Genomic DNA, 18,435 nt, shown 5'->3' with positions numbered 1-18,435 from the left:
TTCTAAGGCAATGCAATCAAAAAATACAGCCGATTAGGTATGCTGCAAATTTTCGACATTCGCAAGGGAATCAAAACCTACGGGGTAGGTACTTCCCGTAAACTCAGAATCTTGAAATTTGGTACGAAGCAACGTATAGCACAGATAAAAGTAAAGTTGCGAAAAGCTTAAAATTTTATTTACATCATATAAAATAATAATAACAGTAATAAAAAAAAAAAAAAATTCATTATTTTTTCAATAATTTGTACGGAACCCTCGGTGCGCGAGTCCGACTCGCACTTGGCCAGTTTTTGAAAGAAATTGGACTTTTCGTCAGATAAGCCTAGGCTCGTGCTGAGTGCTGAGGCACTGACGTCAAAATAATTCAGCAGGCATAATTACCTACTAAGTATATTACTTATATCTTTATTTCTCATAGATTTTATTAGCGTTTGTATTATAATTTTTAGTAAATCTACACATTTCATTATTTCTCACGTCTTATATTTTGGTGATTTAGGGGTGTGTTTTATTAAATACTTTCATTCATTATATTATTACGTTTCCGCGTCTTTCACTCAAAAATACATATATTTTTCCTGCAAGAGGAACATGTGAATATGTAAAACAAACATATCGCCACAGTAACGCATCTATTTGTAGTAGTGCAGGTTTACAAGAAGATACAAGTCTGACCATAAAGAGTCGCTAATACTCGTATTAGCTAGATCTTCCCGTTTGATATAGGCAATTAAGCGATATGGAGGTGATCGTAGCAACAACTCAGTGGCAGTAAAATTGATATCAAGATAACTACCAATAAAACTATTAAATACCTCTAGGTCCACATTGTACTAGTAGCTGCTGGCTTTGTGTGTAGTAAATTGGGCCAAGTACAGTTGTGTTATTTTATTGTTGGTATACTTTTCAAAAAATAGTCTGCAGACGCATTTGACAACTCTAATGGAGATTATTATGAGATAAGTATGTAGGTACCTGTGCTAAAATATTATAGGCGAAATTATTTTTAAATTAGTTTGAGATTGTTTTTCATTTACACACATTATAATAGGTATAATATAAAACTAGGGTGTCCATATATATAAATATAAAAGACAAAAATATTTGAAAATACAAACTGAAATATAGATGCACAGAAAAAACAGAAAAATAAGACCATCACTGGGAATCGAACCCAGGTCCTCGGTAATCCGTACCGCGTGCTATACCGCTACACCACTGATGGTCAACGGTACCGACACGAATTTCCCTATGCACCTCATATCTCAGCTTGTGTTTCTTACTTAGTCACTTAAGCAGCGACGCTAGCGACATCTATGCCGTAAGCCCTCAAACTTTTTCGGCATTCCTTTGGAACTAACCGCTCACCCGGACAAGAGATATCGTTTCTAAGCAATCAAATTAAGATTGTTTTTTTGGAATCTTTTTGTATTTTTTATTTCAATTCCAAATTTTTACTTTTACGGTCATCCCGTAAAACCGAAATTGAAAATACAAACTGAAATATAGATGCACAGAAAAAACAGAAAAATAAGACCATCACTGGGAATCGAACCCAGGTCCTCGGTAATCCGTACCGCGTGCTATACCGCTACTTTTTCGGCATTCCTTTGGAACTAACCGCTCACCCGGACAAGAGATATCGTTTCTAAGCAATCAAATTAAGATTGGTTTTTTGGAATCTTTTTGTATTTTTTATTTCAATTCCAAATTTTTACTTTTACGGTCATCCCGTAAAACCGAAATTGAAAATACAAACTGAAATATAGATGCACAGAAAAAGCTAAGCGGTATAGCACGCGGTACGGATTACCGAGGACCTGGGTTCGATTCCCAGTGATGGTCTTATTTTTCTGTTTTTTCTGTGCATCTATATTTCAGTTTGTATTTTCAATTTCGGTTTTACGGGATGACCGTAAAAGTAAAAATTTGGAATTGAAATAAAAAATACAAAAAGATTCCAAAAAACCAATCTTAACAAAAATATTTAACTAATCTACTCGTAAGATACCTTAATAAAATATATGCTACAATAACAATCATAAGAAGAATGTAACACCCCGTCTAAAACATCTGCTTGTGGCAGAGGGTTCCTATGATGCTGGCCGGATTACCCCTTTGGACCGCAAGTGCAATCCGCTGAGATTAAAATTGTTTTAGTTTGTACCAGTTAATAAAATGACAAGGTCACGCGTAAATTTTCCTATTAAACAGTAATAACATGTGTCACAGCTCTTAGCAATCTTAAACGAAGTGGTACTTGTTTAATTTCTGTGTCATGGAAAACTAAGTTCGTTAACTATGTTATCTTTGGAATCGTATCTTTCCTTACACTCTTACGTCATAAAATTCATTTCCCATAATAAGATCGAAAAATGAGGACACAAAAAGAGGAGTTACTCACTAAGTAGAGCAAATTCCTTACATACTCGTACCTACCTAGAAGAAGTAGGTAACCTTAGCGGTCCACCGACGCAACGAGGCTTGAATTAATATAGTAAATAAATACAATTCTTGTTGTATCAAACGTAGAGTGGGAATATGTAGATATTTTTTTATTTTTCATTTTTAAAGGTTTTTTTTTAGTGGCGGAGGTTGTTTAAATTTTAATATGAATTTTTATTACTGTTATAATTTTGTTGACAGCAAATTATCTTTACAGCGTCGTCAATATCTTTTTAATTTTTGCATAATCATTTGGGTGGAAGCACAATCTTATAAAAATTGCCTTATTCCTATAGTTATTTGAATTTGTTTATCTACAGGCTGGTTGGCTGGTACCTGGTCGATTATTATTCGGGCCTCCAGACATTGAAGTCGGCATAGAAATTAAGGTGATGACACAAACGTCCCATATTATGCACCTCGGATCGGACCTCTGTTTTACAAACCAGAATACATCAAAATGTTTTCATATTATTGTGTATTGCAGTTGTTTGTCAGGTCTGTGTTGAGTTAGGTATTAAAAAACTTAAAAAAAAACTCAAATTGTGCTTCTTTTGTTTTTAGGAAAATGCTCATCGATGCAGGTAGTAAGTGAGGATATTTACTTTAACTGACTGCTTATATTGCCGATAAGTTAATTAGAGCATCATACATGAACGTACTGCCTGCTTACAGCCTACATACATTAATAACCTACAATAATTCATTTTCGGAATTAGATATATTCAACCTTTCTCTTAACAGGTTTAAAGCTGCCCTGTTAAGACATTAGTTTCGTTTTGTTTATCTAAATTATTGTTTAATAGGTCATTTATATTCTTTGTACGTGTTACTCTACTGTATAATTTAATAGTGGCATATTTGCTGGTCTATGTTTCGTTTAAGTCTTATTTTCTTAAGTTTTTTTTTTCTATATTGTACCGTTTTTTGCCCAAATAAACATTAAACATTAACATTAAACATAAGTATGTAATTTACTTATTTTTAGAACCTGCATAGACATTCATCTCTGTGCATTGCATTGTGCTTCAAACCCGCCGAACGTCGTTTTAAATTGTCACTTATCATTTTATCTTGCTCGTTAAATGCAGCCAGGGGGGCTACTACGAAATTCGAAAATCGAAGTATCATGTCGTACCGTCCCTCTCACTCTCGTATTAAATAATATTAGCGTTAACAGGACAGCAAGATACGAAGTTCGAATTTTGCACTTCGTAGTATCGGGCCAGGGCGAGCCGTCGCGGCCTTGTCCTCAAGAGCCGACAAGCCGGACCTCGCAGGTTTCTCTCAGAACGTGCTAAATACGTAAGCGAATGTCCTATACAGTAATAAGTATTAATACTGGCCTTTCAAAATGTTACTAGCAAGTGTGCCCTTTGTTAATGCTTATTCCGCCCGCCCTATAATGACGTGTAAAACTCGTAACATACAAGGTGTTTTTAAGTTTCGCCGGAATATTTAGCAGGTTAGCTTACCTTATGCCATGAGCATAAAGGTTTTTCAATATTTTTTTTGATTCAAGATGTAGTCACGCACATACTTTGAACGCTCACTGCATGGAAACATTTGTCAACCGCAACCAAATAATCCTTAAAAACATTTACATGGTTGTTTAGTCAAACTTGTCATCAACTGCTGAAATTTTCCATATTAATTACCGGTACTTCGGATGTTTGACAAGTGTGTACTTAAATAGGTGGTTAATTTTAATAGGTGTGATGATGAAACTGGTGAGGAATTTTCCAGAATTTTCGTAAACAATATTCTATATTGGAATGACTTGGCTGTTGTTTCTATAAATAATCCTGAAGCGCAGTAAGTGCCGCCCACAGGACTGGGATGCAGTAATCTGGTCTGACATTGGCGAAGCTACATAAACGTCGTATAAGAGCTACCCTGAACGAGTCTTCCAACAATGGAGCATTCAAACTACTACGCCGCATCACTTTCTTCGTTATCGCAACCGTTCAAGTACACCCTTTTTTTTATTTGCTTTGTCAGTTACTCACACAGGGAAGTTTATTTAAAATATGTATGCATAATATTTTGCTGCTTGTTATTAACTTCAAAAATAATGTTGGAGCTATAAAAATATTGGCATTAATGAGTGGATTGTTATTCTACGAAATTGTATTGCCAACTTTCCTAATGTGTCAACAATCCTTATGATACATTTTGCTGATAAATCTAGTGATGTAACAGTTCAGATCCTCAATTCAATGCCGTTACAATAAAGCAGTGGCAGATCTACACCCTCCCCCATAATTTAAGAAGCCACCTATATCTTGTACTTTTCTGTTGTTTACTTTGCTAAAACCTACCCTTAGTACGGCCAAGCCTTTCCCAAACAACAATCATGGATTCGCCGCTGCAATAAAGACGTTGAGATGTGCCGAATAGAATAGAAGCCGTTTCTCTGAATAAAATTAATCCAAAGTTTTACAGTCGAAGTCGTAAAAACGTCTAAATAACAAATGAACGCACCTGCTTAGGTAAATCTTCTAAAGTGGAGGTGCGTTAACACGTGCTGTCTTATATTTAGTTCGTCGTTTCCTGTCTAATCCCCCTTGTAAACACTACAAAACTATTAAACAGCTATAAATGAATTGAATTGGGAACAAACAATTTTTTATACTATATTTGAGATCGTTTTAAGTTTTTGGTTGCTGTTTGGTTTAAGAATGTTAATTATTTAAGTAGTATATTATATATATACTGATGTTTTTAAAGTATTTGGTAAATATAGATTTTTTTTAAAGTAGTATTACTTACACAAAGTTAAGTATAAAATGTTTTTTAATCTATTTCAATGAATATTATATTTTTGGTTAAAAGGGTAAATTGACTTTTTTTTTAACTTAGCTTACTTGATAAAGAACCGCGGTTCGGTTCGAAATATACCGTGACTATATATACGTGAATGACCAGTTCAGTAATAACGTAGATAAGGTTTATAGGTACCAGGAAAACCGAGTGAGTAATTAGAAAAATATAAGTACCTACGTACACAATACATCATCGCGTAGCTGTGGACTGATCATAAAGAATGAGTTATGTAGATAACAATGCGTGTAACCTTTTATAAATAAACATTTCACTTTAATTCCCGTTATTAAATATGGTGCAAAATTGAGTTTAATCAGTCGGCATTAAATAATTATTACTGATATCTTTATTTATAATTTTGTACTAGAAAAATAAGGTTTGAAAAATATGTCTTATACTGGCGCCCGAATTGGGACTCCATAGAAATAGCACTTTTTAAGTGTCCAGTTGTGCAACACAGTAACAAATCAGAAGTGATTACCTATGCGTAGATAAATAAGGGAAACCTGATAATGACAACACATTAATGACTAGAGGAGTTCTGTGTTTCCATCCCAGCCTATTTACGGCCCACTGCTAGGCACAGGCCTCCTCTCAGAATGCTTGGGCCGTAGTTCCCACGCGGGTCCAGTGCGGATTGGGAACTTCACACATACCATTGAATTACTTCACAGGTGTGTGCAGGTTTCCTCACGATGTTTTCCTTCACCGTAATGCTCGTGGTAAATTTCAAATATAATTTCGCACATGAATTTCGAAAAACTCAGAGGTGCGGGCCGGGGTTTGAACCCACGGCCACGAACCTCTGCTTGAGAGGCGATAGGTCAAACCACTAGGCCACCACGGCTTTTTTTGTGTTCTGTGTTTCACCAGGCTTTGGTTGGTTGGTTGGTTTTTTAGAAAAATATTATGGCTCTGTCCATTGGAGTACAATTTTGCCAGTGTCTAGAAGGTTTTGCCGTTGTACGGTAAAAAAAATCTATAAAACGTAATATGAGAGGTAATGGTGGATGAACGATGACAGCGCGAGTCCTTCACCAGGCTTTATTTTGGCTACCAAATAATGTAGGATGTATTGTCACGGTTACTTGTCGCCTGTCACGTTTTTTATAAAGTAGGGTGAGGTGACGGTGTTGGTATTTAAAAGTGTCAGTTTTTTTAAGACTCAAAAATAATATATCCAACAACCGTAAATTGACAAGATTTCATTTTTTACCTTTAAATTACTACAGGAATCGAAAGAGTTTTGCCTCCTGAACATGGGAAAATATTTATTATAATTTATTTCTCCATATTTAAAAAAATACAAAAAAATTAAAAAATATATCTCAAGTAAGTTACCAAAGACTGTGAAGAAAGTATTGATTTTGAAGTAGTCATAATGTATTGATTTTGTGAAAATAAATCTTGTCATATCTATAATTAGATACATAGTTACTTTGTTTATGTATACTCACAAGAACCGTACTGTTGAAGTATCGTAGGAATAGTAAATAACTATGGAAAATTAAAGAGATATTTGATAAATGGAATATTTGAATTGGGAATCTTAACGACATAAACATGTAGGTATGTTCCAACTAGACTTTAAACATGAATCAGCTTCAGCTGGAGATAACACGACCGAATGGTTATCTTATTTGTGTGTTATGCAGCATGACGAAATTGGCGCCAAAAACACTTATGCTGTCCTTCATCTGAATCCCGTTTGTTGTGTACATTAATACCTACACTATAATATAGCAAAATTGTATGTCTGTTTTACACGAATCTACAGCATAGTTTAGTTTAGTACGGTATTTGACAACTCCTGAATTTGCCATATCTTAATATTATTATGAAAATATAGATATACGGACAGTGTTCAGCGAAGAGAAAACTTAAAATTGTTGAAAATAGGATTTAAAGTGATTTTTTGAAAAATCTATATTACCTGTCTCTTTCTCAAACGCTTTACTTATGCAGCAAGTACGGCGGTACTGGCGTGTGACGTCACATGCCAGTATGTCTTTCTCTGTCTAATCTTGAATTTCAAACCTTTATAACTTTGTTATTTGTAAAGGTAGCTTAAAAATTGTTTATTCGATAACAACAGGCATTGTGTAGTTTTAATTTATAAAACATATACAAAATAGTCAAATACCATATTTAGGCTATGGATCACTGCCGCTGGGTGCGAAGAATACTGGAGTGGAGACCACGTGCCAACACCCGCGGTAGAGGAAGACCTCCTAAGAGATGGACGGATGACATCCGGCAGCAAGCCGGCATTAACTGGATGAAGGTGGCAGAGGACAGATAGACGTGGAAACGTGAAGAGGAGGCCTACGTTCGAAGACGGATGCAACAAGGGCTGCTATAGATAGATAGATAGACCGTATTTAGGCATTTAGAAATTCTTTTCTTTCCCGGAACCAGTACAAGCATTGGCCGGGACATATGGTCGGCAATGTGGCACAGTAGGCTCATCAGAAACATCAGAAATGTCTAGTTCATAAACATCTGAACACGACCGTACTGTCGATCGCGTAAGTGAGTGTTCAGATATGTATGTTAGACCTAGACATGGCGATGTTTATGATGGCGACTGTAGGTTATAATTATAATAAAAACTACATTTGTTAGTTAGTTTTTTTAAATATAGCTCTGTTCATCGGAGGACGATTTGGTTAGTGTTTAATAGGGTTTTGTACTTTGTACAGTAAAATATTGTAGAAAACTAAATATGAGAGGTAAGGTGGATGACCGATGACCAAGAACTACATTGATTTTAGAAATGCTGGATGTTTTATTTGCCAACGCGACAACGTTACCTTCTGCCAAAAAGTAAATGAAAACCCAAAGCATGTTTAAGCATTGGAAGGTAAGTAAATTTGATCAAAATAAGTATAAATGATCAGATCGAACATCTACCCAGTAGCTGTATCACGTTCCAAGACCGTGTGTGCCAGTTCACATGATTGATGTTTCAACTCTACTTGCATATTCCGTCTGCCAGAATGTGTGGCCTATCTAATCTCGAAGTTTTATGTTCCTAGAGCTCAACTTGTTTTTCCAAAAATTCGCTTTTCTACAAAAACAACTAGATGTGCAATACTGTCAAACTTGAGCAATAATTTGCAACTAAAAATAATTCGGAATTAGGTTGCGTCTCCACCAAATATGTGTGAGGAATGTGTTTTTCATGAACCAATAGAAACGCTTAATTTACCTATCCTCGCACAGCACATCTGTGGTGGAAACAGCTGAACGGAGCGAGGCGAGATAAACAAAGCGTTTCTATTAGTTTATGAAAAACTCATTCCTTGCTACACATCCTCGCACATCTTTAGTGGAAACGGAGCCTTATAATTATACTTTAAAATATTTTTACTTTAAATACTCGTCAACTATTGTGAAACTAGCATCAACGTGACTGATGTCACGTCACCTTCGATAATATTCCTGGTACAGTCACCAGCACCAATATCTGACAGAGCAAGCGTGCATAAATATCTGATACGACTAAGTATTTGTAGGGCCGATAAGATGTGTCAGATATTTTTGCACGCTCCGCTGTGGCCGATATTAATACAGGTGGCTGTACCATTGGCATGAGTATTCCTTCAAAACACTCTTACATCGCACACAGCATCTTATTATTAAAGTGAACTATACACTGAATTGTATAAATGTAACACTATGTAACCAAATGTAACACCTTTCACAAATATGTACATGACTTTACAATGAAATAAATAAAATAAAATAAAAAAAATAAATAACCATATACCTGTGCTCTATGCCACTTATGCAGCTCTATGCAGTTTATATATAAACAATGACTATTATCTGCCATAAATTCTATAACCTACCTCCTGCCCAAAAAGCTATACTATACTACTGTGTAGATCGCTATCTCTGAAACCGTTACTGTTGTCCTGTGAATGATATCGCAATTGAATTGTCTGTTGTCTACACTTCAATTGCCTCAAATTCCTAGTAGTTTAGACCGGACAACGCGATCAATACCTAGTTCTAGGTACTGGGAATCTATCTGTAACAAGTAGTTATATCAATTAAGATCTATGTTCATTGAGCATGAGTCAGGTCTCAGTGCAGTCATTGAGAGCTGTCATGTATAAATGTAGGCAAGGGCCGGAGGGCGGAGGCTGGGAGGGCAGAAGAGAAAACTACAGTAGGTAGATACGAGTAGATTAAAGAAAAAAAACTTGCACGCAAGGATTTAAATGAAATTCGCATTTTTTTTTAATTATACTGGAATAAAGACGACGACATCAGAAAACGAATGCTCAATAAAAGTAAATAAATTTTATTTTTGTGTCCGAATGAATAAAAATTCAAACCTTATTTTGATATCAGCACAAAATATTCCTACTTAAAATAAGTCCAGAATACCAATCTTCAGACGGTGCTATGGCTGCATAATCAATACTACTATTTAACAATCTATACTAATATTTTAAATGCGAAAGTGTGTGTGTATCCTTCTTGTATTGTTGTAAAGAACACTAAAAATTAATACCGAGTCAATAACAAAAACGATAAAAAATAAAATAAGGTGGGCGATAGGTACGTTACATTACAATAAACTTTTTCTGAAATATTATGTCGTCATGTTCCTAATCTAACTTTAACTAACACCAATACACTGGTAGATTTGCCTGCTGTTCCTTTTCCACTGTTTAACAAGCTATTTGATGCAAATTGTCGTTATTTCATTAAACTAAATGCCTTACGTCCGGTGTCGCCCGTGTCGCTTCACGCGTCTGCGTCTCCCACTTCGTCAGTCTCTAGATCTATGCAATCTTTATCATTGTTATAAATATCTGTTTTTATTTTTGTTTATATAACAAACTAATTTTAAAATATTTTTTTTAACCTTCGCAATTTAACTCGCTGTTACTGTTAATAACACACCCTGCATTTGATCAATGCGACATACTTGTAATAACTAAAACTGTTAAAATTACTTCGTCGTTTCGATCACATTACAGCGGCCATGATTACAAGCAGTCTACTCGTGTATCGTCGCGGCTAAGCCACGGGTATGATATTCATTTGTTACTTTCAAGTAGCCAGTTTATTTTTAATATGTAATAAGAACTTCTCAGTTAGCTTATTCCAATTCGAACTACATATTGCGGAACAAATAAGCATAGAGTACATCATAACACAAAGAGCGACCTCCACGCTATGTGGCGCCACCACACGAAATTTCTGGAGCAGCATACATCAAACTAACTCGATTAGGGCGTTGTGCTCGTTCTGCCCGTTTGTTCTTATGTATGTGACATTAATTTATTTTCATACAGGAGGGTTATTTCTCCAAACAAAGCTGGGCCTGAGTCAGACTACGTAAATATTTTTATTTCGGGCGTATTTAGCTCTTTGTTTCGCGGTCGCGAATGACTCGCTGAGTACGAGTGTTTACACTGAAGAAGTGTTTGAGTTGAGCCATATGTTCATATAAGTAGTTTGACGTAATGCATCGTCTTAGAAATCATGACTAGTGGTTCCGTACGCTGGCTATTGCAAAGTCGTTAAAGAGAAAGGACCCGTTGTGTGACACTCAGGCGACGCTGCAGATAAGTAGTTGACGCCAGTTAATCGGGAAGTTTGAATTTAAATGTTAATAAATCATTTAATAAATGTCCACATATTGATGTCCAGACTTAGGTCTAAGCTATTCCACTATAGTGGTTAATAGTCAATGAAAATAGTTCTCAGAGACCACGTTCTAGCATGCTGCAGGATTCCTTTTACAGTTCAGAAGGTGTCCTTACAAAATCAGATGCTGCCTACATCATAATGACGACTTAGTGTTTGTTATGATTCGCATGAATAGTCACCATTTAAAGTTAAATGTGGTGTGCACTTAAATTGCATTCGACTTACGACATAGTTGAGTCATAACGCGGGGGTGTGGGTGTCGCGGAAAATTATCATTAGACACACTGGAAAAGTCATCTTTGCTGGAAAACAATACGTAATCGAACTTGAAATATCACGTGAACAGCCAACGTGTGTTGTTTGATCTTTTGTCAACAACACAGGTCCAGGTGCCTCTTGTTTTGATCGCGCGTCTGAATACCATTTATGCACATGAATAATTCCGACGGCTCTGGCGTCCCGTGTCCTGTCACAAAATGGAGCACGAACCTGCATAAATCTCTGAGGCGCGATGAAAAACAAACGCAACTCACCAATGACTCCGGAATCAAAGGAAAGAAGCTCCTCGCATACAAAGCAGGTCGGCTGCACCATTTCAAAACCTAGTAAGTCTCAAAAACTCAATTTTGCGATTTTTGCTTAAAACGTGGTTTCTAGCAAGTGCCTACAAGATACAAAAACATTTAGAGGCCTATCTCGCTCAACTTCAGAGATACGAGTACTCCAAAACCTAGTAAGTACAGAAAAAAAACCGGCTTGACCATTTCAAAACCTAGTATGGCACAAAACCATTTCAAAAACCTAGTATGGGACATGCACTTACTAGGTTTTGAAAAAGTCAGAGAGACTTACTAGGTTTTGATATGGTCAAACGAGTTTAATTGTAACTTTTTGGAAAGTAGTATGTGTTTGTTAGTTGAAGTTACTAGTTTTTGTAAGTCAAATGTTATAGGTACGTTGTTCTTTATTCATTTTGACGCGTTGTTGGCAGCACTGTGCTGCCGCGCTAACTTCATGCTATTGCGCTGGAGCTGTTCGAACTCATTTAAACGCGCAGTTGCCAGCCAAGATTTAGTTTGCATGCACGTGTAACGTTAAAATTTTGCTAAAACGTAGCGTAATTTGGCTAATAAATGAATGAAATAAGGCAATCGCACCAAGCGTATAGTGAACAACGCTTTGAATTTAGACAACAACCATTTTGTGTAAGTAAATGTATATAACACTAGCTTTTGCCCGCGGCTTCGCCCGCGTGGAATCCGATTACCGCGCGCTGTTCCCTCGGGAACTGTGCATTTTTCCGGGATAAAAAGTATTCTATGTTACTCTTTGGCCCATAAACTATCTCTATGCCTGAAATCATATCGATCCGTCGCTCCGTTTCGACGTGCAAGACGGACAAACATACACACAAACATACAAACACACATGTTTTGCAAAATTTTTGGGTATTTAATTATTACGCTTCATACAGTTAGATTATTTCTACTTTAATAATCGGGACGTCTCAGTTTTAACCGTAAATGTTCGTGTTTTCTCTTAGGATACTTATTTAAAAATTCAGAATTTAATCACATAAAATACCCAAACCTATTTCATGTAAGTAATTAATAACAAAACCTCACCCTAATTATCGCACTTCAGATCTTTCTCGATGTAGGTATGTCGAGAATTACCGAGTGCCAAATCGGAAATAATCTTACTGTATCTAGGTATTTATCTTGAGCGTGGGAGTGTGTGTCTCGTGGTTTTATTGAGCTTGAGCATTTGTGTATGTTTTATGTCTGTGCCTTTTAACATTTCATGTTATTTCGGTGTTAGTTTTTGCTATTTTATGTTATTTTTTCATCCCATTAATAACGACTAACGTTCAAAATACTACCTCGTCGCTTATTTGCTCATCTTTGCTTCTACTAATAGAACCATCTTGCTATTATGATATATACCTACTTCCGCAAGAAAATTAAAGTGAGCCCCCTATTCCTTCTACAGAAATATTTCCAGAAGAAAATGAAAGTGAACCTGTTGTTTCCGCTCCTAAACTAGTACCACTGATACCCTAGTCCCGAAAAAATATTTGGATCAATCTCCCAGTCAGTAATCAATAATAGGTAATAATGGTAATTAATAGGTAGTTGGATAATATAAAGTAAAAAAATTAAGACTTGGTGCCGTATTTTTTATTTTTTATTTTTTATAATAAATTATTGTAATGAACAACTACTTAGCTAAAAAAAAAAATTTAAAAAAAATGTTAGTTGACTAACTTAGCTGACTGTTTGCTTTATTTAAATTGAAAAAAGGTCCACGTATTAAAACTTATGATTTTTAGTCTTTTTTAGTCTCTTGATCATGACAAAGTGACAACACATACTGGGTTTTGAAATTGATCGGTTCACTATAAGTTTTTATTTGAGTTTAATTTCAAAACCTAGTATGGCACATAAAACATGCAATATAGGAAATTAAGTGCATATATATATACCTGGATATTCGGCTTAATCTAATAAACCGAGAAAGTATCACTTTTGGAACGAATATTGCAAAACTTTGTACGGCTGAGACAAAACATGTTTTTTCTCTCTCCTGTAAAATTAGCTTAATGTCCCTTACTATGTTTTGAAATGGTGCAGCCGTGGTGCATAATGTATCCTCATTAGAGAGGTCGTGCAAAACGCATTACTGCTGTCATTATCACGGCGTTAGCACAAAAAGATTGTTGCGAAAATACAGATGAGATCTCGATTTGCATCCCAAATAGGTAACATTAAAGGGAATTTTAGTATTTGTAGATCGGAGACTTCTTGAAATGACGCAGTGTTTACCACCCTAGAGTGCAGAAATAAAGCAAGGCATGTGGGGTTATCGTGGTAGCAATACGGTCATTGTACCAATCGGAATCGTATTTTGCAATGGACGCTTGATAACGTTTCTATTGTTCTTAGCATGCTATCGTGGAATTTAATACAACTCTCTGTAATGCACACCTTTGTTTTCATAATTAAAATACAACATCATATAAGTATGCACTGAAATCACAATGGAAATGAAAATAATTTCAACGTACAGTGCAATGGAAACGAGCTGAAAAGTAATACCTAATATAAATGATAACGAAACATCCAACATCAGCGGATTTCAGCAGTGAATGAACTCACTAAAAATTGTCAAACGGAGCAAAAAGCAATTGAGCATGAAGCATACGCAATGTGTCACAGACCTCGGCCGTGTCTGGACGAGAAATAAATTACAGTCGTTTATACGTTTAACTCTGTACTTTAAGTGCGTTCAATAAAAAGATGACTACGTATGAAGATGAAAATTCCATCCGGTGCAGTAAACAAATTTTTATACGTGTAGGTACAGATTTTCTTTATGAAACTGTGTTCCTATTCTAGCATTCACCGATCAATATCATTTACTTCAACCTAAATTGTGCTTCAAATTGAAAGGCATAATATACTCAGCGGCACAAAATTTGGCCCACTCTCCATACAAAATTACCTATAACTGCAGATGGGCCAGATTTTTTGCCGCTCAGTATATTTTTTTCATAGATGTTTCTAATATAATTTAATTGCTTCTGCTTCATGTTTGTGCTACTGTTTCTCATCTAGCTTCAGTGTGTTTAAACGACGTATAAACACTTAAGTTCTGTTGACTTTTTATGGCTCCAACAGTCGTCGCGGGATAACATTCATTCGAAATGACTTCACCGCACCGAAACTCTGGTGACTGCAAGTCATATAAGGCGGTGCCCTAAGTCGGTTAATGGACGAGTTCATCAACTTCTTTGTTTTCACAGTTTTTGAGTTCGTTAAATAATGTTTCAAAAATAATTATTCCTGTATCGTTATAATAATAAAACCGTTTTTTTACAGTTTCTGCATCAATTTGTATTAAGTGTACATGAAACAATGGAATATGCAGAATATAAATATAACTTACGTTACCTACTTCCTTGTAATACGCCAAGCGAGACGCAACGAGATGGATGCTTGTTGAGAGTTCTCAATTATTATTATGTTTGTTTCTCGTATTCAGATAGCGATGCGAGTGGTCCTCGTGATGGATTGATGAAAGCCCTTTGAAATGGATGGATGACTCAACGGATTCCTGACAGACGGCTCCAGCGGAATGGCAATCACTTCATTCCTATTCGTGATTGCTTTGCGCTGTACCTAACTACGAAATGCATCAGCACTTATGTTTTGCTTACTCTAAATTTGTTTCCGAATCGATTGGCCGCATTTTAGCACGCACCGTTCAATGTAAACCGTTGCTATTTAGCTTGAACGTAAACATCGACCACTTTGGTTCGTGTAAAGTTTCTTGCTAATATCGTTTGATGCTTACGGCAGCGGACCGCAAATGCTGAACATGACGATAAACCGTGTCCGTTTATGTGATTTGCTTTATGCAGACAGTAGACAGCCATTAAAGCAGGGAAGCCCATTAAACAAGAACTTGTCAGACTATCGGCCTTAAGCTTCGAGGTCTACCCACCTACCCGCCGCGTTCCCACAAATAACGGTTCACTTTACATACCAAGTCATTTCCTATTTTATTTAGGTAGATACCGTTTATGGAAATCGACACTTAGAAGCGATAGAGAATATGGAAAATCTGTGTCACTGTAGGTAATCTGCGTATTCCATATTACCTCTATATGATTTTTTTAAACTAGGTGAAAATAATCAGACATTTTATAGCATACCTACCTAAGTATGTATGTAGCAGACGAACGAGGATGCGGTTCATTTGATGGTAATCTCAATCTCTCTCACAATATCCACCCATGGATAATCGCCACTGAGTGGGAGACACTGATGAGTTGAGAATTTAAAAAACAAATAATCTTTCTTGAAGGACCCTATGTCCAAGCTATTTGGGAGCACCTACATTTTTCACGAAGTTTCCCGAAGCACGTAACTTAACAGCATAGAGTACCTATGGCTAAACGTTCAATCTGATTTTCTTTTGAAGACATTTTCCCGTAGCTTGACTTAGTCGCGGAAATCGTGCCCGCTTTGCTGTAGCGCTAAATATTTGAGCGTCGAACCGTTACAGTGCGCGGGCGGCGGTCCAGCGCTCTAGATCGCGATGGTCGGCGTCTTTGTGACTTTGTCCATTGACCCGTACAAGGGCCGACACCGAACTTCCTACTCACCTGTCGCTTGTTATTTATATTGCTCACTGGTTTATTGCTTTGCTTATTTGCATGAAGATATTGGTGATTACGTGTGAAGCATTTGTGAGAGTATTTACGCTTGCTAATACAAATCTAAATACTTGAGGTTCGAATAGCGACAGTAATATTGATACTTCAACCCGGAAGAACTCAAGTTATTTTTCAGGCGATGAAATGAAATAAATATGGACTGAAAAAGTTTTTCAACAACGCGTTCCGTTTTTTTTTTGTCATCCGTTTATTTGTAAGTACAAAGTGAAATTACGTTTATTCCTTAAAAGGAGTGAGTCAATGCTCCATGTGGGACAAGAGAGTTTAAAAGTGCCGTTAATTTCCTGAGAAATATTTGTTCGAAAAAATGCCTCGTTACGAAAAAGTGTAAAAAAATCGCGTGGTGTCAAATAATTATTTTTCGGTGACGGTAGCTTTATAAATATTTTGGTAATGCGATTTGGATTGAAACTGGATATTTTGAGTCTTTGATGGTTGGTATGCGGCGCCGAGCCAAAGTCATTGCATTAGCGTTGTTGGCAAGGATACGCTGTCATCATCGGGTTTATGGCTTTGGTGCAAGTGAGGAGAGATACCACACTTGAGGGTTACTTAATGTAAAGAAATACATCGTTTGGGTATATTATAAAAACGGATAACGATAATTGAGTCGATAAGCAAAATTTCGTTTCGCAGAAAACGTTCTGTCGAGCAGCGATTCGCAGATTGATTATATGTATAGGTATGTCGCAAATGAGTTGTTACACGGAGCAACGTTTGGCAGCTCAATGTTACGTATCTGCTTCAGTTGGCATACCTACTTACGAATTAATTCGCGGTAAAACTGTTGGCAATGCAATAATTAATTTGTTTCGCATATTGTCCAATTCTAATTCGCAACTTTTATGTATGAAATTATACTTAACGTTACTCTGCCAATCGAATCATGTGCGAATAGCAAACGAAACATCTGCAAATAGTTATCTGCGAAACGAAAATCGTCGCAATAAAATTGACCTACGTGAATTAATCGGTCACCTATAATTATAATAATAATAATAATAAATAAATATCATGGGACATTTGACACCAATTGACCTAGTCCCAAACTATAAGCAAAGCTTGTACTATGGATACTAGGCAACGGATAAACATACTTATATAGATAAATACATACTTAAATACATATTAAACATAATTGCACTAATCTTGTCTCAGAAACCGTTGCTTGTGGATGTAGGTCACTGATATAACAAAAATGAAATTTAAATGTTTTGACAAAAATGTTTTTAACGAAATGTTAGATATTGGTATTAATAAGCTAATTTATCAACGTTAAAAATTAAAATACAGTGAAAATGTATCGTGTGTGATCATTCACATTACTATAACACAACATTTCAATAGTACATAACAATGTACTACAACAACAGTACAGACAGAAGAGAGAGAGTAGTAGAGGCTGGAAAAAAAGCAATAGATGAACGAGTTAGTTCGAAGGCCGACCCGAAGGAGATGCCTTCGATAATACGAGTTCATCTAAGTATTGCACTTTTGGGCTGAGACTAAACATTGTGCTTTTCACGACTACTGCGAGGAAATAAAAAAACATTAGTCACAAACAAACAATAAAAATCCAAAGGCTGCGTTGCTCCCGCTTGGCTCTCGCCGATTTTTATTTTTCTATTGTTACATCATTAGTTTTTTAAACTAGTCCGTTCTTAGAAGCCAGTACCCAGAACCACATTTAAAAAAATAAAAACATATTAAGGTCTCCGCTCACTAGGCAGCTTGGCTACGGTGGCAAGTTCAACTAACGAGGTTGTATGGGAGCTCGCGCATTGGGCAGCCTGGCTGTTCAGCCAGTGCTTAAAAAATTAAAGCATTTGATTTGTGCTTGCATTATTGGTCAATTTATTTTCACATGCAGCAGACGATTAGTTTTGATGGGTAAAATTTTCAGGCAGGCCAGAAAAAATATTCAGAAATATATTCGAAAAAGTCGTATCGTACTACGAAGTACATTTAAGATATGATCTGTTACTGTAACGTGCTACGTTGTTGTCGTGTTTGCGAACCATAAATGAGTCAACTGTTAAATGTGCAAGTAAGTATAAGCAGTTTTTTGTACTGGATTTAGTTTATCCACGGTCACATTTCCGAGCATAGTGTCGTGATGAATATATTTTCAACGGCTTCACATTCTTCACAACGTAAAATTTATTCGTATAAAAATACTTGCCGGCTGCAGTTATTTTGCATCACGTGAATCAACTTATGAACAGCTGAACTCGCGGATAAGGAAG

Source organism: Choristoneura fumiferana, chromosome 16 (assembly GCF_025370935.1).
Source record: "Choristoneura fumiferana chromosome 16, NRCan_CFum_1, whole genome shotgun sequence".
NCBI classification, from domain to species: Eukaryota; Metazoa; Arthropoda; class Insecta; order Lepidoptera; family Tortricidae; genus Choristoneura; species Choristoneura fumiferana.
The sequence above is the reverse complement of the archived record's forward strand: the minus strand, read 5'-3'. Positions refer to the sequence as shown.